This window comes from Urocampus carinirostris, chromosome 5 (genome assembly GCF_059441175.1).
Source record: "Urocampus carinirostris isolate Australia breed hairy pipefish chromosome 5, RoL_Ucar_1.0, whole genome shotgun sequence".
Classification (NCBI taxonomy): Eukaryota; Metazoa; Chordata; class Actinopteri; order Syngnathiformes; family Syngnathidae; genus Urocampus; species Urocampus carinirostris.
In genome coordinates this window covers 5440780-5462331 of record NC_142353.1, presented here as the reverse complement: position 1 = coordinate 5462331, position 21552 = coordinate 5440780, and the positions used below count along the sequence as shown (strand labels likewise).

The 21552-nt window shown below is 40.3% G+C and overlaps 1 protein-coding gene across 1 annotated transcript in view; it reads right to left on the bottom strand.

Annotated features, from left to right (window-relative positions):
- Window positions 1–21552, bottom strand: part of LOC148365053 (transmembrane protein 132C) — a 323103-nt gene that overhangs the window by 192202 nt on the left and 109349 nt on the right. The gene's annotated exons all lie outside the window — the stretch shown is intronic.

Below are 21552 nucleotides of genomic sequence, written 5' to 3'. Positions count from 1 at the left end.
ACCGCACATGAGGTAATCCCCCTTCCAGGATGACCAGGCTGCAATGGATGTTGCAATAACAAATAATACACAGATATTGTCAACATAAAATATATGTTATTCATATGCTATAGAAAAGAAGTGTGTTTTAAGCCTAGATTTAAACAGTTTCACTGAGGTTGCAGATCAAATTTCAGGGGGAAGAGCATTCCACAGCACTGGGGCCCAAAGGGAGAACACTCTCGAACCTGCGGATCTCTTCTTGGTTCTTGGGATCACTAGTAGACCAGCATTTTCAGAGCGAAGGCTCCGGACCGGAGCCAGAACCATTTGCTTGCAAAATAAGTTTTTAGCAAGAACACTGAGTTCATGCATGAGCGATTCAAGAACTTTGCATGAACTTTTCAGCCCTATTCCTAGTAAACGTATCACATAATCCAGGTCGTCATGGCGATCATGAATGTGCAAGAAACATCTTCCCTCTCTTCCCCAAAGATGATGAAGGGACTTTGTCATCTTTTAAAAAGAAAAAAACTATCAAGCGTTATACTGTCTGCACTTATATATTCGCTTTTCTTGTCAAACTGCGTGGACATGGCCTATGGGTTGCCGACACACTCCCATACAGTGTCATACAGTGGATACAGGGAGCAAAACAAGGCACTAAGTGTGTTGACAAAGGTCTGATTAAAGCCACTCCCATTCCCATAGGCTTGATACTCTCTGCAGGGCGCCAGAGCCTTTAGAGTAGTTGAACAAAAAACAAAAACAAAACAAACAAAAAAAAAAATATATATATATTTTTACCTTTTGGCACTGAATGAGTTAACAACATTAGTATCAACATTCAAATGAGCACGGTTTCTTTGGGGACCGCTCCCAATTAACTGCAGTATGTTATGTCCTCCTGCTCTCCCCAGCCCACCGTTATTTTTCCATATGCATCATTTGCAGGATTTCCAGTTCAAAAGCGCACAGTTGGTAAAAGATAAGCGTGGTATCACGAAAGCTGCAACTAACACAAGTTGAACAACACAAGGCTTTAGCATGCACACATCAAACGCTTGGCCTCCATGTGCAGCGACTCTTGCCCATCTGCTGCTCTTGGACCCATATCAGGAAAAAAGGAAGGCATATATGTACATAAAGCTATTAAAATACACTTCTTCAGACAGTCTGGTAAGATATAAATGAAAAAAGGTAGGTATAAAGTAATATACAACTGGATATGTATGTATTGTAAATTGTAAAGTTTAGGGCACATGTGTTAATCTCACGGCCTACTTTATTAATTTTTTCAGCAAATCATGTGCATGCACGTAATTTTTGATGAACCTTTTCATTCTAGATTTGATTTTCTCTAGTATTGAGATACTGTTATACATTTTCATTTTCATTTAAAGCAGTGTTGTCAAATAAATGTTATTATGGGGGCCACGTGGTAAAACAAACAATCTTCACATACGTTGCCTTAGCTGGACAGTTGGGGGTCTTTTCAGAGGCTCACAAACAAATTATGATTTAGCGGTTAAATATTTGATTGTGAAACGATTAATGAGAGGTTCTAACCTCAATATTTTTTTTCCTTCAGTAAGATGTAATATCTTATCGACTGTTAATTTGTAAAAAGCAGAGTTGAATTCATTTCCACTACAGTATATTTAACTCGTGACAGAAAGGAACTAAAGCTTTTTCTGAAAAGAAAAAGAAAAAAAAAAAAAGAAAGAAACATGTACTATTCTTTATCATTTTGTATTTCTAATGTTACCTTAAACAACTAATACATTGGGATGGGTCTCCTCAAAGTTCTCTGTTTGAGTAACGGTATTTAGCAAATACAGCTACGGTGGGTGCTTTGCAAGTGGCGCCAGGTTTTGGCGACATTAAGTCCAATTATTTTAAAGTAATTTTTTTCTTGTGCTTCTTTTAGCATTTTTTTATCTATAGTTTTGAGTGTTTCACATGTTGTAAGGTTCAGTGTTGTTGGGTTTTATTCAGAGGTATGTTCAAAAAAGACTTGCATACTGTAAACCTGTGCAAAATAAAAAAATATTATGTTATCATATTTGTTATTTTCTTCCTGAGAATACGACCTTCCTCACTTCAAAGAGCAAGTGACTTAGAGTCACTCCAAGTGACAAGAGAGAGAGGCACTCTTGCTCCTGGCGCTTAAAGGCCTCTGGGAGTGTCATACATAGTCCTTGATAGCTTCACTGTAGCATCCAAACGCTATCTGCAAACCTGAAGCCTATCGAGTGAAGATGTAACAGGAAAAAGATCGTGGTCCTTCACGGTCCGATGGGTTTTCTAAAAAAGCTCTGTTTCCTCTTTGTATGTTTTTTACAGGTGTGCACAAGCCCAGGTGGTGCATAAGCACATGGCCAAAACTGTTGATTAACTTTGTCCAGTGTTCTTCTAACAGGTTACCCAGATCTGTGTCGACATAATCTTTTAAAAAAGCTAGACTATTAAAAATGAGGGGCTAAAAAATTAAAGAAATGCTTAACAAAATTAGATTTTTCTTCTACTGGGTAGTCAAGTACCAGTGCGCCATGGCACGCTAGTGTGCCGTGAGACCTAGTCTAGTTTATCTTTACAAAAATAAATATGCCATTGATCAATACATTTGCATAATTCTAGTGATCAGCCGAGTAACTTACATTTTCCCATAACAGTTGATGGTGGCAGATTTTTTTTTTATATACAAATGATCTGCTCATGAGGTGGCGCAGTAAATTTAATAGCTCATAGTGTTTGATGACGCAGTTTAAGTTTAGGATTGCACTGCAATAAATGATCAAATATATCTAAAAAGTAAAAATCTTGGACTTGGATTTAATTTTGCTAAATGAGTTACAGTTAGAACGTAACAAAAAAAAAGTTCCACCAGCAGATATATTATGTTCATTATAAGAATTATTCTTGCTTTTTTCCTAAAAAAAACAAGAAAAAAATAGTAAAAGTCAAAAATATAACAAAATCCAAAGTTACAGCAACATTACTAACCAAACGAATATCCTGTGTTACCTTCTGAGCCACGTTGACCACAAATGATAACATTTGTATAATGTAAATTTAGACCACTGTCACGGTCGCCATGGCTACCAGTCTGCCGCGCCCCCGAACTCAGCTGCAGCAGATCAGCTGATTGCTGGTCTGCTATTTAAGGCTGGATTTTGGGTTTGGCGGGCGCTGGCTCATTACACAATCCCAGGTCTGTTATGCCTTGTCCTGTTTTAGGTTTAAACATTTTCCGTCTGTTATGCCTTGTCCTGTTGAGTTCGTGCCGGAGGAACTCTGTATTGTTCTGTTTTGGTCCCGGAGTATTTGGCGACTTTTATTTTGTTAAATAAAACTTATGATCGTCAACACATATGAGTTCTCCCTTCCTGCCTCCTGCCTCCGTTCTGGTCCGGTCACCCCACTCCACGCCCCCACGCCTCGTGACAGAATGAGCCAGCCACGACAAGAACTCAGCGAACGATCCCAGCGCGATTTGGGGAGACCTGGAGAACGCAGCTTGGCAAGCGCCCACTGAGTCCGACTTCGACTCCCTGCCTGTTCGAACCACGGCCCCGCCCGTCGTGGCCATTGCTGTGCCTCGAATGGGGTCCCGGGAGGAATTGACACCTGCCTGTTCGACTCTCATGCCTGCCTGCCCGACTCCCGTGCCGATTGCCTGCTATTCAGTCTCCCCTGCGTGCCAGTCCGACTCCGCTGCCTGCCAGTCCGACTCCGCTGCCTGCCAGTCCGACTCCGCTGCCTGCCAGTCCGACTCCGCTGCCTGCCAGTCCGACTCCGCTGCCTGCCAGTCCGACTCCGCTGCCTGCCAGTCCTGTCTGTCCTTTGTGTTTGCCGGTTCTGATTCCCTGTCTGTCCTCTGTGTTTGCCGGTTCTGATTCCCTGTCTGTCCTCTGTGTTTGCCGGTTCTGATTCCCTGTCCGTCCTCTGTGTTTGCCGGTTCTGATTCCCTGTCTGTCCTCGTGTTTGCCGGTCCAGTTTGCCTGCCGGCCCCCCCCAACCCTGCCGAGCGTCGAACCATTCCGGGGCGTGAGGTAGTATTTTATTTTTTTCCTTTTTTGGGGACCTCAGGAGCTGTCCCTTAAAGGGGGGGCTCTGTCACGGTCGCCATGGCTACCAGTCTGCCGCGCCCCCGAACTCAGCTGCAGCAGATCAGCTGATTGCTGGTCTGCTATTTAAGGCTGGATTTTGGGTTTGGCGGGCGCTGGCTCATTACACAATCCCAGGTCTGTTATGCCTTGTCCTGTTTTAGGTTTAAACATTTTCCGTCTGTTATGCCTTGTCCTGTTGAGTTCGTGCCGGAGGAACTCTGTATTGTTCTGTTTTGGTCCCGGAGTATTGGGCGACTTTTATTTTGTTAAATAAAACTTATGATCGTCAACGCATATGAGTTCTCCCTTCCTGCCTCCTGCCTCCGTTCTGGTCCGGTCACCCCACTCCACGCCCCCACGCCTCGTGACAACCACATGATAATCTAAGCATTAAAAAAACTTCAGGAAAACGTGAATAAGCACATATTTATTCACATCATCACACACACATCACATATTTATTATGAATCATTATCCTGTATGTTCGCAACCCTCATATACCATATATGTTGTTTTTGAACATTTTCATCCTTTTGCACATGTTTACCTCTTTAATATGGTTTACTTGAACTAAAAGGAAAAAACGTCCAATTTTGTTAAACTTGTATGATGACAATAAAAGCCATTCAATTATTCAAAAAAGAAAACTGGCTTTGAAAACTATTTTTTAAGCATTTTCAACAGACTGCGTCAGGATTTTATTGAAAAAGTGTGCCTTGACTCCAAAACGTTGGCAAACACTCGTCTAGTACACTTTATATGTTTTTTAATGTATACACCCTGTACACAAAAGTGCCCCTTTCCCTCAGAGGTTTTGCCCTACAAAATGTCTGCGCGCCAGTGGCTCTGCATCATTGTTTGAGTGCAATGCAGTAAATTATATCTGCCTGATTGATACGTGGTCGTGCATGAGCTTGGTTTTTCAAATTGATCAATGAAAAGCGTTACGGAGTTGGCGTCTCATTCAGTTCAACTTTATTCAGCACACTCAAGGTCCAATTTATAAAAAAAAAAAAAAAAAAAAAATTGCGGCATGAAACAGCATGAAATAATGATGTCGCCCGTCAAGACATTTGTTGACACGAGCCTTTTTAAACCGCTAACAAACATGGAAGCAAGGCCCTCCTACTGAATCCAAACAAGATAAAATGCTGCAGACTCGTGCCTCACACTGACTTTGTGACGGATAACAAAAAACGGGAGGATTTAATGCTCAGCTAACAATATTTGGATCGTTCCGGATAAAGTTGCGCTCATAGAAGAGCAGAAAAATATGATGGAAAATATTTGAAAATAAAAAAGAGAACTGTTTTAATATTAAAAAAAAACATCACATTAAAATGTCATACAGTCTTGGGCAGTTTTTCTGTGTGTACTGGGCTACACTATTGTGGCACATGAAATTGCCCAATTTTACATTTGCAAAGTAAAGTATCCTTGCTTTCAGTGATCAGCCAGGTAACTGTAACATGCATCCCAATCAGTAGGTGGCAGAGGATTACTTTTTATTATATATTCTGGAATATGTTTGTATGTATATGTATAACGTAGCCATATCACCCATTAGAGTCAAGAACACTCAACGGGTACAAATCTTAGGTATATGACTCGGCTGAAGCTCGAAACAGCGAGCATGCAGTCTCTGGGCGGACGCCCTACACCCAAGGCCACTCGTTTTGTTGTAAAACATTTTTCCGAGCCCAGGTATTTATTCATAAATGTGAAAAATTTGAGAATGGTCCAACATGATATTTTTTTCCTCATGTATGATTCTATATCGATTAACGAGAACATTTAATCAAACAATCAATGATTTTTTTCCTTAGTAGCCCGGTCCTTCTGACAATGTTTTTAACCAAATGTGACCCCCAACTCAAAAAGTTTGCCCGCTGCTACACTTAGTGCCAGGCAAGAGGTCTCCAATATGGTGCTAGCAAGCACCAGGTAGCCCCTAAGAACACCTAAAAGACCTGCGGACAAGTTCTGAAAATAGCTTACCAGTGATGGGTCATTGTAATTTCTGGGAAAAGTGATTACTAACTGGCATAATGTTTTAGTGGTTGAGCTTATTTTTACTCGACTTCTAATAATTAAAAACTGGTAAAAACATGATAAGTGGTCAAACTGGTAGCCCTTCCAATCAGGGACAAAAGGTAGCTTTCAGCCTAATAAAGGTTGGTGACCAGTCGTTCCCAACGAGGTACACATTTTTATTTTAACATCTTAAAGGACATCAATTTCATGTATGTTAAATTGGGTTGTATTATCATGTTACCCATAATGACAGAATAAATATTCTCTTATCATTTGTGCTCACTGTGGCTCAAGAGGTGATACAGGTCATTCGTTTTTGTCATGATTACCCAAGTGGAGCCACCTGGGGTAATCATCTGGCGCGCTGGAATGCGCTTCCTGATTGGTTTATGTTCCCTTTTTAAGTATGCTACGCGGAGACCTCTTCGTCGGAGGATTACTTTTAACCCCGTTTGACTCGCCTGATTTTCCTGTGTATTTTTGACTTGTTTACCTGATTCTGCCTGCCTCCGATCCGACCTGCTTCCGTTCCACGCTACGATCTTCTCTCCAGTCCCGGTAAACTCGACCTGCTTCCGTCCCACGCTACGATTGGCTACGTGTCCCGAAGTTGTCTTCACGGCGTTGCTGCTGACGTTCGACGGTCATCGCGTCTCCCGCTAACCCTGTACGCTTCCCCAAATAAAAGACTTGTAACGAACGCTCTGGGGTCTCCTGCTCTGTTCTGGTCCGCCCTGACAGTTTTAGTCAGTAGATTTGCTGTAATTTAATATGCATTTTTTTAGAATTTTTATATTCTTTATCGAAACACATTTAAAAAATGCTTAAAATGAGCAAATATTATCTGTTATTCCTTTTTTTAGTTGAATAAGTAAATATTTTAAGATTTTACTTGCAGTTAAGTCATCAGCAGCGTCCTGAAACAATATATCTTTATGTCCAGGTAATTAGTTTACAAAAATAAAAAATAGTACCATATTTTTAGGACTATCAATCGCTCCAGAGTGTAAGTCACTCCAGCCAATAAAATGCATAATTCTATCTATCTATCTATACATTCACAAAACATTCATTCCCCTTCGCTCTTCTCAACCTGACACAGAACATTAAGTTCAAAGCACAAGGGGTAAGTCAATGTGCCATGCAACCCTAAAAATGCATAATTGAGAAGGAAAAAACTTCTTTAAGAAATACTACAAAAATACTAAAAGAAATACTAATGCAGAAATAATACACAAATTGTACTACAGAAATTTTACAACACAAAAAATAGAAAATACAGCTAAGATAATACTAAAAAATGCTACAAAAATACTACATTCTGCTATAGAAAAAATACAAAAGTATTACAGAAGTACCACCAAAATGCTTCTTTGGGAATACCACAAATATACAATGCAAACATATGAGAAAAAATAATACCACAAAAATACTACAAAATCCGACTGCAGATACTACAGCAGGGATGGCAAACACGTGGCTCTAGAGCCGCATGCGGCCCTTGGCCAATAAGAATGCGTCTCTTTGCCTCATCTTATTTTCTATATACTGTGGCTCTTTGCCTTGTTTCATGTTTAGTTTTTTTTTGTGTGTATTGAGGGTGGACACTTTTCTTGAAATCAACACAAGAACAATACCTGATGTATTGTAAGGAGAGGAGTGTGTTATGGGAAATAATATGTTTTTAATTGTGTGTTTTTGTGTGTGTCTGTCTGTCATGGCAGGTCAGTGCGTGGTGTGGCTCTTTGACTCTAACAGTTAAAAAATTTGGCTGTTTGTGTCAAACTTGTTCGCCACCCCTGTACTACAGTAATACAAAAAAATAAAACTAGTTCACTACAATTACTTAAACTCTAAATATCAAATTCAGTGCTTAAAAAAGGGAGTACACTATTTTTCTTTACTTGTGTGCGTTTCAAAACCAATTTGATGGAACTAATCCATTTAAAAGGAAATTTAACAAAATATGACATGTATATATCTGCATATACATTTAATTATAACTGAAAAAACTGGATATGTCTTCTACATCAGGCCCTCGGCTCAAATCTTTTACTCAATGCGGCCCGCGACTCCAATTAGTTGCCCACCTCTAGTTTACACTCACATGAACTGGAAGAACCCCTGGCTTCTGGTTCCAAAAACATCAAATGAGCCACAAGAATACAAGTGGGCCACTGCTTTACATCGCTACAGCTTTGCCATCTCTTGTATCGAACTGTCTTGTTGCCGGCTTTTGCAGGCATTAAACGGCAAGAGTGGGCTTTAAATATTCATTTTGAAGACTCGCAAGATGAAAAGCATTAAACGCAGCGAGTGAAGAGGAGCGGTGTTTCTTCCACTGCAACGGCCATCCGTTTGTTCCATAAGTGGCAGTGCTTGCACCATTTTTTGGTTTTTGTAACCAAAAGTCAAATAAGATTTGAAAGGGACACTGGCTTCTAATGTAGCACCAGAGCTCTTCGAATCAGGCACAACTACAAAAAAACACGCAGGGCCTGATGTACCGATGAGAGTAAATATAAAAGGCTATTTATTAGGGAGTCACATCATATCCGCAGGACTGATGCCTGAATTGCGGGGACTCTCTGCACTTGCTGGCTCTTGTTTATATAATGAATTAGAGGACGACTTCTGTCTGCTGCTGTTATTTGAGGAAAAAAAAAAACGCTTTCTATATGGATTATCTCTATCTCACCCATTATCTATTGAGCTATCTTTTACATCCGTCCGAAGAGACTCTCGCTCGCTCCCATACCTTCCCTCGCTCTATCTATCCATCCATCCGTCCGTCCGTCTGTCCGTCCATCTATCCATCTATCTATCTATCTATGTCTCGCACTCTCTGTGTCTCTCTCTCTTTCTCTCTCTCTCTCTCTCTCTCTCTCTCTCTCTCTCTCTCTCTCTCTCTCTCTCTCTCGGTAGATTATTAAAATGTGCCACTGAATATGTTATGACAATTGCATGAGTTTTTCAGCTATATTAGTTTTATTATTTCATCATCATTTCATTCATAGTACTTGTGCAAAGTTTGATCAGTAAAAAAATATCCTAGACCATGATTTATTGGAGCACGGCGGCGCAGTGGTTAGCGCATGTGTGGCACAGTTCTGAGGTCGTGGGAACCTCCTGCGTGGGTTCAAATCCAGCTCCCGGCCCCACTGTGCGGAGTCTGTATGTTCTCCCCGTGCTTGCGTGGGTTTCCTCCGGGCACTTTGGTTTCCTCCCACATTCCAAAGACATGCATTTTAGGTGAATTGGCCGGTCCAAATTGTCCCTAGGTGTGACTGAGCGAGTGAGTTGTCTGTCCCCGTGTACATTGCGATTGGCTGGCAACCAGTTCAGGGTGTCCCCTGCCCACTGCCCGATGATTGCTGGGATGGGCTCCAGCACCCTGCGACCCTACTGAGGATAAGCGGTGCAGCTAATGAGATGAGATGAGATGAGATGATTTATTGGATGCAATAGTATTCCTACATAGGTCGCAGCACCAAAGATGACAGATTGTTATGCAATCTCCCCCTAGATGAGGCTCATGTTATGTAATATAAATAGAAATGTCTCCACATTATTTTGTGATTATTGGGTTTGTGATGACAGGTCATTTTGACCCAAAGGTGTATACAGTAAATGAGGGTTAAGAGGACAAAATAGTTTGTGACTCAATACTTTGAAGGTTGAAGTACGCTTCACATATATGATTTTTTTTTGTTTTCTTTCCCCAAAATGTTTTCTTTTGTACTCTTCCTGTAGCTCCCCCAACACGATTCAATCAAGGCTTTTTTCAGCTTTTTTTTTCAGCTTTTTTCAGCTTTTTTCATCCCTCTTCTTAGCGGGATTTCAATAAAAGACTTTTCCCTGAGACTCCAACTTCCCCTCGGTTTCCACTTCAACCTTACCTGGTTTCCACTCAACTCTGTCCCACTGTCAGCCACCCCCACAGTGAAGCAATTTTTCCTCATCTTAGATAGATAAAACACTTTTTATCATTGATTCGGTCTGCTTCCTTTTCGAGCCACCACCTCCTGTGCTGAAGCGCTGCTGCATCGAGCTCAACAAAAGAACGCAGCTGCTGTTACTCCGATAATGTGTCCAGATGGCCACAAGGACCTGTGTCGGCTCACGCATCTTACTGCGCTAACATGATATTAGTAACTTAAAAACCCCTGAGGTTCAACGGCAATGACTAATATGAAAGGGTTCCATTTTGATTGCCTCATTTGATAAACTTTGAAAAAGCACCAAAGGACATTATTTGAAGCACATTTTATTCTATAGACACAGTCAGTGTTGGAAGTAATGCGTCACAAAGGAAAATGTTCTCAGAACGCATTTACTTTTCTTATGAAAAAGTACTGTAATTTTTCACAGGGAAAAACACCAACGGATTGGGTTGGTAGCAACACCTCCAGCAACATCATGATTAACACAAGGGGCCCCTAGGTTTGCATTCTGAGCATCATCTTCACTCAGATGGCCCACGGCTGCACACCAACATCCAGCTCCAACATCTTCATTAAGTTTCGGGACAACGCAACTGTGGTAGGTCCCATCAACAACGGCGAAGAAACAACCTACATGAGTGGAGTGAGCAGGCTGATCCAGTGGTCTAAAGACAACCAGAGGGTGCACACCGAGCATGCCCCACTCATGATCAACTCTGCTATGATGGAGAGAGTGAGCAGTATCAGGGTTCTGGGTGTGTAAAAATCAAATCTGTGGACAAAAAAGACCATCTACACCTGTGCTTCCCCTGCATACTCTGGAGAGCAAGAGCCCTGACCCCCGTCATGGTGTCATTCAACAAAAGCACCATTAAGAGAATCCTGAATGAACACCGTGTGGTCTGGCGTCCCCACCGTGTCCTGCGGAAAGACTCTACAGTGTATTGTGAGAACAGCCGAAAAGGTTCTTGGTGTCCACCTCAAGCCCCTCCTTGATATCTACAACTCACGCTTCACCTGCACAGCCACCATGATTCCCGATGACCCCACCCACCCATCTCACAGACTCTTCAACCTGCGACAGTCAGGGAAAAAACAACAAAGTATCAGAGATGGAACCAGGAGGTTCAAGGACAGCTTTTTCCATCAAATTGTCAGGACTGTGAACTCTCTCCCTGTCCTACTCCCTGCTACCCTGATGCCTTCTGCCAAATTAACGCAAACCTGTTTAGATTACGGCTATACTTTGCACATACTGTGCACCATATTCATTTTTATTTTATTATATGCATCCTTTTTTTCTTCTCTGACCTTGCTGCTATTTGGTTATTTATATTGTCTTTTATATTGAGGAAGTAATTTCGTGAGTGCTATATTCTGTGCATGTAATATATTTATCAATAAAGTTGAAGTTGAATTTGAAGTTAAGGCTATTAATCAAATCTTGTAACTCAACTGCCGTTACAGTATAGTGCGTTACTCTGCTCCTTATTACAATGTTTTCTGTTCTTTTACAGTTGTTTATCCGCTAATGGAGTAACATACAGCTTTTAAACCGCCTGCATCACAACACTTATTTCTACAGTTACAAGTCGTGGGCATGTTTGTACCTACCTAAAAATTAAACTAAATATAGTTACTGTGTCCCCTTCTGAAGCACAGAAAATGAGAGCGCGTAACTCTGTATACAGGGACAACGGAATCAATGGGGCAAAGGTGAGCCCAGAATTGATGGTAAAAGAGTGCTGAGTGCTTTAGGGGGTCAGAGTCAACATGAGTACCGTATTTTCCGCACTATATGACGCACCGGGTTATAGGGCGCACCCCCAAAAAATAGTTTTTGGTCCTATTTTTGACATACATAAGACGCACCGGATTATAAGGCGCTACAATGGGAACGTCGACAAAACAGTCAGATGATTCAGTCCAACTGATTACCCCCTTAACATTCCCAAAGCTTGCAAAGAAGCAAATACGTGTCGCAGACACGTGCGGATGCGGTGTCAGTACGATGTCACTCAAATGCATAATTTCAAATATCATTCGGAAGGTTAAAATCTTGGGATTCAAGAAATGCCAAACATTTCTTAGTTTCTATTTTCTTTTTCGCTCGCAACTTTACTGTGCACATGACAATAAACACTTGGAATTGAGTTTAATTCACTCAACTCATCACAGCAACATCAAGATCGTTCTAAAACAAGATACCGGGAAAATATAAAGCCGCATAGCTCACCTAAGTTCTCACGTTCAATAATGATACGCAATCATGGTCTTCTTACAACCGTGAGTGAAGTAAATCCAGGAGAGTAAATTATTTGCAAATACAGACTAATAAAACATGTTTCTTTATGGTGTACTTTAGCAAGCTTGCTAAGCTTGCTACGCCATTGCTAAACTCGGCCAAATGCAGGGTTTGTTTTGGCCATCTAGCCAATCAAAGGCTCCGAATAACTTCAGCCAATAGCGATCGATTCAACGGATGATTGATACATCTTTTTCGGCCAATTGCAGGGTTTGTTTTGGCGCTCTAGCCAATCCGAGGCTCCAAATAACTTCAGCCAATAGTGATCGATTTAACGGATGATTGACACATCTTTTTCGGCCAATTGCAGGGTTTGTTTCGGCCCTCTAGCCTATCCGAGGCTCCGAATAACTTTAGCCAATAGTGATCGATTTAAATGATAATTGACACATTGGTTAGCCAATGAAACGCCGGTATATAAATCCCAGCATACACCGCGGACTACTCCACGTTCGGGGGAAAATCGAGTCGGCGGCTGTTGCGTAAGTTGCGAGACCTTGTAATTTAATGTTGAGCCGTATATAAGGCGCACTGTATTATAAGGCGCATGGTCAGCTTTTGAAAAAAATTAAGACTTTTAGGTGCGCCTTATAGTGCGGAAAATACGGTATATTTGTAACTAGATAGATACTTTCAGAGCAACTTGCCACTACAGTAATCGCGGTTAATGGGGACCAAAATCACCCGCGAAAAGTGAAAATCCGTGAAGTAGCGACGCCCCTTAAAAAAATGCTTTAAAAAAAATATATATATATATATATTTTTTTAATTATTTTATTTTATTATTATTATTTTTTAGACCCGCGAAGCTCTGAACCCGTGAACGTGGAACCGCGAAGTAGCGAGGTCCCACTGTATTGGGTGTCAATAATTGGGAAAGTAATACAATTACTTTTTTAAACGAGGTAACTAGTAAGCTAAACTGCATTTAAAATGCCATACCTTTTTAATATCTATAATTACAGCTGATGATTATTTGACCCGCATGCAATATATTGAGGTCTTTATCACCAGGGTTGAAGGCGACATTTGCCTGCATGTGCACTTCATAACACATTAATCAGCCTGGAATGACAGGTGTCAAAATATTTGACAGGTCAGGAGACAGTGCATTGAAATGGGCAGAGGATGTTCTGTCCTTGTCCTGTGGACAAAGTCAAAGAGCAGAGGACGGCCCATAGAATCACCTGTCATAGTTGGCGCAGCCTTCTGTAGGCACAAAACTCTGTCATTCCACCAGGACATGTGTCCTTCCAACTAGGACAAAGAGCAGTAAGCAGAGACAAGCGTTGTTATCTGAGTTTGAGTGTTTGTTGTCATTCAAATGCACTACATTGGCGGCTTTTAACCTCTTTTAGGTTGTGTTATTGAAATACTAAAACATATTTAATGGAAAAACTGAGAGGAAAATTTAGAAAAATATGCTTAATGATTAAAATATTTTCGTAAAGGATTTTGAATTAGCAGCACAGAGGCGCAGTGGTTAGCGCGTGTGCGGCACAGTTCTGAGGTCATGAGATTGAACCTTCCTGTGTGGAGTTTACATGTTCTCACCGTGCTTGCGTGGGTTTCCTCCGGGCACTCCGGTTTCCTCCCACATTCCAAAAACATGCATGTCAGGTTAATTGGACGGTCCAAATTGTCCCTAGTTGTGCATGAGCGAGCGAGTTGTCTGTCCCTGTGTGCTCTGCGACTGGCTGGCAACCAGGCCTGGGATGGGCTCCAGGACACTCGCGCATCTACTGGTTGTCAAAGGGGCAATGCATCTGGTATTATTTGTTTCTATATTTTTAATGTTAAGCCTCAGATTTTTTTTTACATTATAATTGTTATTTTTTTCAATGTACCTACATTTCCATTATTTCCCTTTATTTTAGAACGTATACTGCTAAAAACCATCCTCCCCTGAACTAGAAAGAAGATTCAGAGTCTGGGATCCAGTGAATATGGACACGGAGAGCAAAGCTCAAAAACATTTTTTGTGAATATATACAACAGTTCATATTTTGAGTTTATGGTGACTTACAATGTGTTCACATTCCGTTCCAGTCTCAACTTTATTATAATCCTGAAAGTCCATTTTTTTTTTAAATTTTAGACTGATATTGTATTTTTTTATCACATAATTATGGTCAATATTGCCATTGAAACTTTGTTTTTTTTCTGGGGGAAAAGGGGCCAAAAGTAATCATATTTCTGACTCTTTTATAGATAAAATAAAAGAAAAAACTCCAGGCGGGCTGTATGATACTAAGAAAATAATTAAAGAGACAGTGTGTATAAATTGACCACTAGATGTTGCTGTAACCAGTTCAGGGTGTCCCCTGCCCACTGCCCAAATACCTGAGATGGGCTCCAGCACCCCCGCGACCCTACTGAGGATAAGCTGTGCTGATAATGAATGGATGGATAGAAGTCGCTGTAATGTTTAGTGCAACCGAAAAATCCCTGATTTCATCAAAAAGCCCAGAAAGTAAATAAACAAACCTACATGTCAGTGTCAGAGGGGATATGACCCTACCACCTTTCAGGTCATGAAATACAGCTTGAAAATAAAGTTTACGGATGGTCAGAGGAAGTCTTGGATTTTTATATCAAGTTTGTAAACTCCCATATTCAGATAACTGCACATTTTTATTTTGCATTTTAATAAGATTTTGGCTTTGGATAAATTGTTCATTGAATATGCACACTTCTATGATAAACACTTATTTTGGAAATGTACCTCTGATTAAAATTGCTGATTTTGGAGAGCATATAACCTGAGGGTTCTGTAAAGTAGTCCATGTAGAGAGGTGATCAAAAAAAGAAATCTATAATCTCTTTACTTTGCCTTCAAGGTGACATCTGTTTTGAAGGGGGTCTTATCGTGCTGATGTAAAAGGACATTCTAAAGCCATTTTGCTGGCTTTTGTGGTACGGGTCTGAACCAGAGTGCAATTTTGTGTGCGCATGTAACGGCGTTCTCTGTTTCACTTAGAAAAGCACAGTAAATGATCACATAAAAAGCTTCGTCTGAAAGCTCCACATTGGGGAAAAAGGATGAATTTACCCTTTGAAAAGAAATCTTTTATACAGACAAAAAGTCAAAATAGTCTGATGGGCTTTTGAAAGCTTTTCTAACCATTGGTTTCTATGCCATTTTGCTATTGAGGCTACTTTATTTATCTTTCACCCCTTTTGAGGTTACAGATAATCAGTTTTGGTAGTAACGCGTTACAAAGGAACACATCCCTTGAACGCATTTGCTTTTGTTAGTAACGAGTAACGAGTACTGTAAAGCGTTAATAACATCTAGTAATTCATCTTTCATTATAACGTTACTCCACTACTTTTTCAAAGCAGACAAATTTTACAATTTTTCCTGATCACTAACGGTTCCGTATTCGCTCATGAAGTACCCCACATCCCTCAATCTGCCAACAAAGCTATGGCTAATACAAGAATTTAGAAAGGTGGACAATTTCATAAATGCTGACGAAATACAACTAAATACAGCTACGATGGCGTTGTCTGTCAGGCAGAGGTGGGTTGAAAAGCGAAAACTTTCAACCCAATGGTTCGCAAACTTTTGCAGGCTGACGCCCCCTCGGCTCCCCGGTGAATTCCTAGTTTTGGTGTTGGACACTATTTGACATTTTTAGCTGGAGTCACAGCATTGGTTATTTCTTTGTGCCTTTGCGAACTTTTTTCGCACGGCGTGAAGGACTTAAATGCCGTTTTGATGGAGGTTTGTTTTCCCACTCCACTTGTAGATCGCATCTTTGTCGTCTTTTACTTGTAAAACTTTTTTACATGCTGTGTGTTTTAATATGTGAATTTTTAAGGTGCTGGTACAAATGAGTGGTGTTTCCTCTGGACCCAGCGACTACGCAAAAGCAAATTCTGTAAGGGGCTTTTTCTTTTGCTCCACGTCTGCTTCGTCAATAGCAAAATAGGCCCAAACAAGGGATGTGCCGCCCCTCTTCGGTGCAAGCTTCGTTTCCTTCTCGTTTCTTGACTCTTGGGACTATGTTTACGGAGTCAGTTGCGTAGGAGTCGGATTTGGGCACAACACCGGCTCGGGAGCTTTTATACCCGTGGTCCACACGGGAAAATGACGCGGAAATGACGCGATGAGGAAGCGGAACAGTCGCCGGCGTCTGTTTTGCGGGCATACCACCGATGAACAGCGGGTTGGCCAATTTTGCGCATTTTCCATCGCGGGCAACCACGGGCAAAAAAAACCCGCAAAATTTTAGCCGTTATTCAGCCGCAAACGGCTGTGTGACCGGCCCCTAACTGGGACTAGGAATCCTTGAAAAAAAACCACAGTGTTTTGTGGTTACACTATCGCACCCGTCACATCGTGATATCGGTTAGGTTTAGGTTAATTGTGCAGCCCTACTCGTTAATACGCACCTCTGGTCTCAAGCAGGGAGTACGAGGAGAAGTAATTTCTGTAGACTGATATTCTGATATTGAATATACTCACATCTAAGCCGTATTTACCTCTACGTATGAAGACAAATTCTGAAATCAGGGGGTCAGTTTGTGTGCTCATATTTTGTTTTGTTTCACCAGCGCAGTAATGAATATTAGGCAGCATGTGAGAAGGGGGCGTGGCTTATACACAGTTTGGAAATTGATAAAAATAGCATACAAACACTAATTGAAAATGTTAGATCAATAATTATTATTTAAAAGTATTTCTTCTTTTTATGATAAACCTCACTGTTTAAGTTCATTTCTATTATAGAAATGAACTAAAGCTTCTGTAAACTTCAGCAAAAACAGAATTTCCTATTCTTCATATTTTCTAAAACAGCGTCTTTGTGGCTCAATTTAAAAAAAAAAAAAACATTGGGATGGGTTTCCTCAATCTTTTCTGGTTATCAAAGTAGTCATATAATACAGCCAGATTAGGAGCTTTGCAAGTGGCGCCTGGCGCTGGCCACATCCAGTGGATATATTTAAAACTGTCCGTTGTTCGACTCATTTTTTATGCTTGTCTCAGCATTGTCTCACGGACACATAAAATGATGTGATGGGCCAGTTTGCGGCCCATAAGTTTGACAGAAGTGCCGTGAATCATACAATATAAATAGCATTAGTTTGGATAATTTATCCTGCTCACAGTATGTGCAATATTCTATTTTCTCTTAGTGCAAAGAGGTGGCCTCTTCGCTCCTTCAATCACCTCACCTGTGCCGCTCCTTTGGTCCTTCATTAGCATGGGACAACTAGCATCCACTATCAGCAGGGAATGTGATGAATGACAAGCGAAGGAAGCAGGAGCAGCTTTCCTTGGAGCATGTCAGGTTTCCTCTCACTTGGCATTAGTCTTCCATTTAGCCTCAAGCCGAGCCATCCGCCTTGATCACCTACAGGCACGTGGCTATCTTGTCAATGATGAATCCCTAAGCTTCCTGCAGCAGGGGAGGCCCACTAGATATTAGAAATAGGCCAGCAAGGGTCACCTCTTTCAGTCTTCAGCCACTCAGAACAACCAGTTGGCCATGCTTACCTTTCCTCAATGTAAAATAAAGGACATTTCTACATAAGGAGCTTCTTTATCCCTTACTTCTACCCTGACTGGTAAACATGTAATCAAAAGTAAAACACAGGATTGAACCTGCGGGCTTAGTGTGCACACACAAACCACAAATATACTGTAATCCATCATTTATCACGATTAATGGGAACCAGAAACCCCCACAAATACGTGAAAATCCGCAAAGTACAACCCCCATTTTTATCAAGCACTCTCAGCAATAGTCGACTGGGGATGATGGTTTGCTGCCAAAATAGCACAGATATAATGCATCGAGCTCAACAAAAGAACGGATATAATTGATCGCGGCACCACAGAATGGCACGCCTCCCAACAAGAATATAGTTTGTCGGTCCCCGCTCGAAGCAGTATGTAATCGGGAATAATGGATCGCAGCTGCACAAGTGCTGTTCCCCTTTTGGTGGACAGAAAAGCAAAAAGAGCCGCCAGGCATGATCAAAATGTCCACTGCCAGTCCCCACTTCAAGCAATAGTAAACCAGATATGTTGTATCAAAGCAATACTAGTGCAGTTTATTTTAGGCCAATAAAACGAGAAAACAAGAGGCATGACACAAACTTGCTCTCTCGTCCCCCGCTTTTAGCAAAAGTCGACCTGGGATATTGCTGTTCACAATAGCCAGGCTAAAATGATACACTCCAGGGCCCTGCATTGAAAACAAAAAGTGCTACATCCAGTACACAGGCAGCAAAGCTTGAATTCTTGTTTAATCTACTTCTTTTTTTTTTTTTCATGAATACTTGAAGATCCGCGTTCCACCAACATAGCAAAGGATTACAATGTTGGTATCTGATGTTAAGTGTTAAGTACTATCTGAATTAGTGCATCACTTGCAAAATCATTATATACAATAAGTAATCAAATTATATTAAGTGGTCTCTTACTCATCAAAGAAACACTTGTGTAAGTCATGGCAAAAATGTGTTTCTAACATAATGGGTTGACAATATTTTGAATAAGATTCCTTATAGAAATCCATGTGCCCAAATATGGTATTTTTACACAGATGTGGGAGTGGGGGATACGGCCAAAAATTTAAATCTGGATTTTAAAAGTCATTTGGAGTTATTATTATTAAAATCAATGATTGACAAAATAATGGACGTAACTCAAAAAGATTTGTTTAAAAATGCTTTTTGAAATTAGCATCTTCTGAAAAAAGTTCGGCAAGAAATGCCGGTTTTAAAATCAATTTTTAGACAAACTATTCATATGACTTGGGCCATACCTAAAATTAAGTAAATAGTATTTATCATAAATGTATCGTAAACATTCCCTTCAAGGATCTTCCCACTATGTTAAAATGTTTATTAACAGCACTGGTTTTAGGTGGAAGAAATCAAACACTCTTATTACTTGGCCCGAGAACATGTCAAACTTATTTTTAAATTGTTCTGAGAATCAGTTAAACAAATTTAATTCTTTGCGTGGTTTTGGCCCTGCAATGACTTATAATTAGGGGTGAGCGATAATGGAAATGTTGATATTGATCCGACATAAGTAAAAACAGGGTAGTATTGATTAATACCGATTTGATACTAAAACTTTTAGCCCAGAAAAGTTATGATAAGCGAATAAAGAAACCATTTTCCCCTTGTGTTAGCTTATAATTAAGTTAAACACAGCTCAAATATTTGAGGCAAGAAAAAAATTCAGATTCAGATTCAGATCTACTTTATTGTCATTCTAGTACACGTGTATACAGAACGAAATGTCGATACATCTGACCCGCCCAGTTTCCTTGAATGTACAGATATAAGTAAAAGTTGTATTGTATTATGGCTACGTATAGTATTTTACCATAGTGCCGATAGTGCAAGAGGAGTAGCTAACCAGATGTGCAAAATGGGCAGTCAGGTTAACAAGTCAGGTAAACAGTAACATTAACACTGTAACAATAACGCTGTAAGTACAATAGTGCAGAGAGCAATTGTGCAAGGAGTGGCAAGTATATATATTAGAATATATTTTTTATTAAATAACGATATCGTAAACTTTAACAGTATAAGAATTGTTTAAATAATTTTATAACAGCGGAGTCAAACCAAAAAAAGCAGCATTTGAACAAAAATACACATACTGTATAAAAATGTCAAAGAGAGAACTGAAATATCTTCCTTTGCAAAATATTTTGAAAATAAAGTTGGCAACTCAGATGTATTGTTTTTTTGTTCAGAAACAGTAATGTTTACATTTTTGGTTGCAGCTCATTGCTCTCTGTCGGGTGAGCTGGATTTTTTTGTTTTTTTTCCATAATTGTATGTAAATATGTGATGTTGCCAGAGTAGCAGACCACCTTACCTCAAAAATTACACCTGGACTTGTGCTTTTGTGTTGTTGAAAAGAAAGTCCACACCCTGTTCTAAGTGTTAAGTACTATCTGAATTAGTGCATCACTTGCAAAATCATTATATAGAATAAGTAATCAAATTGTATGAGGTGCCTAAAGTTACTCAGTCAAAACTCAGTCATAAACTTAGAGTGGCTGAGGGTTCTGGGTGAGAGAGAAAATGGCTTTTAGGTAATTGATGGAGGAGCAAAGTATCAATACGAGGACAATAGTTTCGAGCTGATTTAAGTACTTGCTTAGTTTCAATAATATTGATATTTGGTTTGAGCCGCCCACCCCTACTTACAAAATAATAATAAGTACTTGCTGAAATCTTCACCCTTTATGTTTTTGAGCAATCTGTTTAAAATGTAACCTCTCAAGTCATTTTTAGGTGCTCACTTTTTCATCAGAACACTTCAATAGCCTCCAAACCTGATAAACTGAAGTGGTTTAATCGCATTAAAAATAGTAGCAGTCTTATCGTGTCGACGCATCAACAAAGACGAATGTGAGCACAAGCACATCCATCTGCTTATGAAACCTGTTGGCTTGACTGAAGCCACGTTGATTACATTGATAAAAGGAGGAAGTAAAAGACAGATCTTAACAAATAATTGACTGCCACTTGTAATCACTCTCTTGTGCAAGACTAACAGCAGCCTGGCCTCTGTAGATTACTCTGAAAATCAGCACACCAACACACATAAACGTACAAGTAGCAACATTACGGATTAAGGCTAGACAATAAAAAAATGGGAAGTCGTCAAGTTGAAGCTGATGATTGAATGTGAGATTGTTTACCACCTCCAGCATATAATACATGACTGCTCTTCGTTCTCATCTTCAAGCAGTGCTTCTCAAGTATTTTCTGCCACGCCCCCACTCTGAAAAAGAAATCATTTTCATGCCCCTCCAAGATCAATCTTTTTTTAAGTGATCACATAATATTAAGTGGGGACAAAACAAAGATTGCTCAATATTGATTGTAACACGTCACCCCTTCCATTCCAAATCTCGACATTTCGGCAGTGTTATTGGGTTGCAATTCATTTAAGTGACCGCTTAATCTTTTTGGCTTTGTGCTGTCCGCTGCCAACATTTCAACATAGCAAGCACACCAGTCGTTGCTCGGCTCCCTACAAGGTCGCAGTGAAGTGCTACAAAGACTTTTGTTCGTCTCTTTAACCCCTCGATCTTTGTGTCATAATATTGAAGGTAGAGCCAAATGCTGGGAAGCCGGAGGCAGGTGTGCTCAACATAGCATGGCTTATTAAACAAAAACAGAACAAAAA